General features: G+C 45.2%; 1 protein-coding gene across 1 annotated transcript in view; it reads right to left on the bottom strand.

Annotated features, from left to right (window-relative positions):
- LOC123499804 (isoaspartyl peptidase/L-asparaginase-like) overlaps positions 1-234 on the bottom strand; it is a 13,378-nt gene extending 13,144 nt beyond the window's left edge. The window contains 1 exon segment of the mRNA XM_045248294.1: positions 1-234. This exon segment is cut by the window's left edge and continues 57 nt beyond it. The gene's annotated coding sequence lies outside the window, so the exon portion shown is untranslated.
- Between the last annotated feature and the right edge of the window lie 6,084 nt (positions 235-6,318).

The raw sequence follows: 6,318 nt of genomic DNA on the forward strand, positions 1-6,318 counted from the left end.
CAGCCTCTCTCGCCGCCACCTCAGCCAGTCCATCCTCCACATTTTTATCTTATAGCCACAGAAAAAACCCACGCTGAAGATAACTGTTCCAGCCAAGGCCAGCACCGAAGTCTGCACCGTCACCTGCTGCTGCACGTGCATGTTGTTGCCACTCCGAGCCCAAGGATGGTCGCTGTTGCTAACTTGCTGTCTGGGTCTGCTGCCTGCTGGTGCTGAGGCTGGTGTCGGTCGGGAAGTTTTGCCTTTGTAACGGCGCTTCCTTGACGATCTTGATTGTTGTTCTTCACTGATCCGTTTTCAGTTGATTGATTGATACATTTATTGTTGAATTAAGGTTAAAGTATCACAAACATAACTCTGGACAGTATACACAGCAAGAATACAAGTATTTCAATAAATAAATACACATATTGCACACCTTATTGCCTAAGACATCCTACAGTCTGGGAGCAAACTGAGGATATTCCCTGAGTATTTCCTTGAGGGTGGCAGAGTTTAGGAGATGGTCAATGAGGCTGTACAAGTCATGCTGACCTTGTGGCCTAAATTTAGCAATGAGGACACATTCCATGATATAGTGACGCAGAGTGTGTGCAGCACACAACACACACCAGGAGAAGCACTGACTTCCCAAAAGTAATTGTAGCCTAATCTGAGCCTCATTGCCACCCTGTCATGTAATGCAGTATATATGTCTCCCGTAGGTGTAAGCACAGCTCTGGGAGACACGTGCATAGTGAAGACTAGTGCTACTGCCCCTATGGCAACAAAGCTCCAACTGATCACTAATGCTACTTTGTACAAAGTCCTTAATGCTACTCTTAACATAACCCAGAGTGTACTCAGTGCCAGGGTTCACTGTGTCATCTTGTAGGGCACACTGAGCAAGGTGGTCTGCTTTTTCATTTAGCGGGATACTCACATGAGAGGGTATCCAGATGAAATGGACCGTGGCACCAGCACCTTCAAGGGCGTGGATGAGATCAAGACACTTATTAACTAGGTCACAGTCCATGGGGGAGGTGGATTGAAGGGCGTACAATGCAGCCTGACTGTCAATAAAGAAATATACATTCTTATGGAGAGGCGCCACAATGTGGAGCGCCTCCAGAACAGCATACAGTTCTGCTCTAGTGGAAGACATGGGTGCAGGGAGCTGCCTGGAAACCTCAGTGTCAGTGTAGAGACTGGCAGAGATGTAGTCACAGATGAACAGCCCACATCCAGACCTGCTGCCATTGACTGACCCATCACAATAAACATGAATAGCCTGAACGTGTGGGTACTTGGACAATTTAGTCATGAACATGTCTTGCAGCACATGAGGAAACCAGTCCCTCTTGGGCTGATGCAGTGAGTGAATATCAACACTGACACGGTGAGGGTTCCAGGCGGGTTGCAGCGGTGACATAACAACGTTACACCTACACTTGTCAGTACTCCCAAGATCTTCCTGAGGTATGGTGTTGTAGGAGTGCGAGGATCATGATACAGGGGGGGTCAGTGATCCCTTTAGAGAGTCAGAGCCCGTGCATAGCATCCGACTAATTGTGCAACAAGTAATTTCCTGTACCCTACACATAATACTCGGCAGGTGCAGTTCAGTTCTGAGGACTTCAATCCGTGCAGTCCTGGGGCATCCCAAGATTATCTGCATGGCTTCATTCTGTACAAGCTCCAGGGGACGGAGTTGAGTGGCACTAAACTGTATTAAAACAGGGGCGGCATAATCAATAAGGGACTGTATGACAGATATATAGAACTTAGGACTGGAATGCCCGCCCCCAGGCCCCTGTTGGCTAGCAGCCGAAGTGGTGCTAGCCGTGGCAGACAGAGGTCTCGAACATAGTGGATGGCTTGAAGAGACTTTCTAAAGCTCATCTGAACACCCAGGTACTTGTGTATATGAACTCTAGGGATGGAGATGTTATTTACAGTGTGCAGCCGAGAGACCTTCCCTTTAGCTTGAAATTTTGTTTTACATTCATTAATCACTAGTCCCATTTGGACACACAACACTACCAGTTGTGACAAAGCAACCTGGAGAATCCTGGGTGTGGGGCATTGAAGGAGTATGTCATCAGCATAGATGAGGACCTGGGTGCCCTGCGGAAAGGAACAGCACGCAATTTTGTCCATTAAAACATTGAAAAGCATTGGACTAAGGACTCCACCCTGTGGTGTTCAAAGCTCAAAAACTTCCTCAGAGGAGACTGCACATTGAAACCAAACGTGTGCTGTTCTATTGTACAAATAGTCCCTGATCCATCCTAATAATCTACCTTTGACACCTTTGAGAATGAGTTCCTCCATAATAACATCTTTGTTGGCCCTGTCAAAGGCACCCTTGAGATCAACGAAAGCTCTGCAGGTAGCATCCTTATTTATAAGACACTCAACAAAACAATGACTTGTAGAGTGATCTTTTAGGAAGCCATGTACATTGCCAGAGAGTACATGGCCCACCTTGTATTTAAGCCTGTTCAATATTACCCGTTCCATCATCTTACACAGACAACTGGTGAGAGAAATAGGGCGAAAAATGCCATCACCTTTGGGTATTGGGATGACGATGGCTGTTTTCCAAGAGCGGGGAAGCTTGCCTGCAGTGAAAGACATGTTAAACAAATCCAAGATAGGGTTGTCTACCTTTACCTCCAGGAGAGCATTGAAGATATCATAGGTGATGCCATCCTTGCCAGGAGCTGTTGACTTGCCCAACTTGACTGCCGAGAGGAGTTCGTCATGCGTGATAGGCACACAGGTGTCGTCCAGCTGAGGAACACTGTGGCAAAGCAACTCCATCCTTCGTGGTCTTTGCTGATCAAGCGCCTCCTGGTGTTCCACAGGAAGGCCAGAGAAGGATGAGGCTTCCTTCCACTGCAAGACGAGTTCTCGTGTCCTGCCTGCAGGATCAGGGTCACACACCTGCCGTCTGGACTTGCCCCGGACGCTGTTGACATGGTGCCACACCTCCCGGAGGAACCGGGTCCTGCGCACCTTGTCCAGGAAGGAGACCCAGTACTTCTTCCTTTCCTGCTGCCGCAGATCCGTGAGGTGTCGAGCCACGGTAACCATGGCATCCCGTGACTCTGTGTCTGCTGGGTTGAGCTGCCAACGTCTCTGGTAGGCAGCGAGCGTCTGTTGGCAGTTCAGTATGACAGGGTCGGTAGCGTAAGTCCAGCGGCGTGGAGCATGGGCCCTTGCTGGCACCCTTGGAGTCGCGATGAATCCCTCGATGGTGTGCAGGAGTCCGTCGTACAGTGCCTCTGCATCAGCAAAGGAGCCCTTCACGGCAGCGTACCATGCCACCACATGGACGACGAGGTCTGTCATCCTGGATGGTGGCACCGTCAAGCGCTTCCTGGGCACTGCCGGGGCGGACTGCACCGGGTGGGTCGTCTCCAGGGCGAAGTGGTCGCTCAGCAATGACCTGACAAGATAAGTTTGGGCAGTATACGTTGGCATATTGATGAGGGCTACATAATCAAGTCTGCCTCCTTGAACATGTGTGGGTGTGTGGTCCCCAGTAAGTACAGCTGTATCTGTGGTGTCAAGGAAAGCCTTCCAGCGCACACCATTGCCATTGGTGGTGAGGTGGCTTCCTAGTTCCTTATGCCTGGCATTAAGGTCACCCATGATAACACTCTGCTCTTCAAGAACATACTCTTTTCAGTTTTCTATAGTTTTTCTTTGTCGTTCTCTTTTTTTCCACATTTTGCTTAACACTGTTTTCGTTTCTTGGATAATTTCTTCTTTGAATAACAGTTCTTTTATTATGTCTTCTTCTTCCTCCATATTGAGTCTTTCTACTTGTACTATTGTATTTCTTTCACTGACATAAGCTGAACACTGTAACAGGAAGTGACTTAGGTTTCCTAATTCACTGTTACACATTATGCAATTTGTGTCACCATTCGTGTATCGATTCACACCTTTTAGCTTAAGGTTGTTAGTTCTTGCCTTATATAATAATTCCGATGATGGTTTGTTGAAAAACTTTTCCTCTTTTATGCTTTTTTTAGAATTTCTTGTATTGTTGTAAACTAAGCCTTTCTGCCACTTCTTTCCTCCACCCCACGTGGAGCGTCTATCGCTGCATACCTTAGTGCATTCAATGCCATTCTTGCTACTCAATTCTGTTCTACTTCTAATTTCTCTATTTCATTTTCGTTCTACACAATCACATCCATACCATACATAATGCTTGGAACAGATACGCTTTTCCAAATTTCTCGCAGCACATCGTACTTGCTTGCCCTCGCCCTTGCTGCACTTCCTAGTCGACCCACCTACTAGTTCACCATGCTTATCTTTTCATTCTTTGCCTTCACACAGCCATTCGGACTCATCCACATCCCTAGATACTTGTATTCATCAGTCTGTTGCACCTCGTTCTCTCCCAGTCTTCACACTGACTCTCTTTCGTCCTCTTCATGACCTTTTCACAATCATTACCTTGCTCTTTTCATTGCTAAAACTTACCCCAAAGTCTCTTCAGTACCCATCTACAACATTCAGCAAGGTTTGAAACTCATCTGCTGATTTACTCATAATTACAATGTCATCTGCATACAAGAGTACACACATTTTATCATTCCCAACATTTAATCCTGCATTCTTTGTTCTCATTCTGATAGCCAGTTCCTCTGTATATAAGGTAAAAAGGGTTGGTGACAATATGCAACCCTTCCTAACTCCTCTCTCACTCTTCACTCAGTCTGTCTTTACATCTCCTCGCCCTTGTATCCATATACGTACTTCGCACTATGATATATCTTTGCGCTCAATCCAATCTTTCCTAGGACTCTAGCATTTCTTTATTTACCCTATTATATGCCTTCTTTATGTCTAGAAAACCTAAGTATAATTTACCACCATCCTTCTTCTTTCTCTCAGTCACTTCATTCACCACAAACAAATTATATTCTGTCCTCCTACCTACCTGGAAGCCATTCTGTTCTTCACCTAACATTCCAGCTCTTTCAATCCATTTGCACAATCTCTCATTCAGCACTACACTAAAAACTTTCCCTACTGTATTTAATAATGCTATTCGTCTGCAGCTCTTCAGCGCATTCTTGCTCTTATATTCTCCCTTATGCAACAGTTACCCTGCATTCATTCCACATTCTTGGCACTCTCTCCTCTTCCCACATCTGGTTAAATAGCTGTCATCCTATCAATCACAACTTCCCCTCCGTTTTTAACATATCACACGGTATCTCATCCGACCCTGCTGCCTTCCCATTTTTCTGCCCTCACACATTTCTCCACCTGCTGATTCTCTCATTCATTTCATCCGCATCCTTCTTTTCAAGTGTCATATATCCTTCTCTCACATCAAATACCTCACCTACACCTCCAGTCTCTTCCCAAAACTCTTTAATCACCATTCTCATATCTTCTTTGTCTGTCACCAGTGCCCCATTCGCCCTCAGGTATCTCCACATTCTCACTGTCAGGCATCCTTTCACTCCTTAGGAATCTGTACCATTCTCGACCACCTTCCACACCTTTTTCTCTCAGGGACTGAATCACATTTCTCTCACACCTAACTTTGGCATTCATTATCTTTCGTTTCGCCACTCGCTGCTGATTCACATATGTGAGAGTGAGGTCTCCTCACTCATGCCTCCTCTTTCTCAATTGCCTGCATACTCTGTTTAGTTTCTTTCTTCTCTCTCTCTCTCTCTCTCTCTCTCTCTCTCTCTCTCTCTCTCCTGGCATCCCTAATCTCATCATTCCACCACGGCTTACATACACGCTTTCTGGCACCCCTTCTCACGTATACCTTATCTGGCTGGCTGCTGCGTTCTTTATATTCTCAACAAATCCATCATTCAGCTCATCCACACCATTCAAACGTTCATACTCCCAGCTTCTCTCACTTACTGGGGGTTTTCGTTCTAACCTCATTTTTTCATACTGCGCTTATGGTAAGCCCAATTGCTTTGGAACTTTATTATGTTGTTTGTTGGCGTGAAAGTAGGTTATTCTACAAATTTCATCAAGTTTGGGTGAATGGCTGGGGAGATTCAAACAATGCGTTTTTTGAGCTTTTAATTTCACAGACTTTATTTTTCTGTTTATTGCTTTGAAAAAAAATACCATAGAAACTTTGTACATATACGCAACTTTTGTCAGAGTTAGTTTTCCTAATTTTAATTTTGTCTTTCAAGGAAAAATAAAGCTTTTTTGAAAAAAGTCATCGTCTCTGTGTCTGTATCTCGTTTTCAGTTGACATTATCAAAACTTCAAGTCTGGTAAAAAAAAATTGCAATTGAGATGTTCTTTTAAAATGATACCAAACAAAAG

The sequence above is a fragment of the Portunus trituberculatus genome, chromosome 50 (genome assembly GCF_017591435.1).
Source record: "Portunus trituberculatus isolate SZX2019 chromosome 50, ASM1759143v1, whole genome shotgun sequence".
Lineage (NCBI taxonomy): Eukaryota > Metazoa > Arthropoda > Malacostraca > Decapoda > Portunidae > Portunus > Portunus trituberculatus.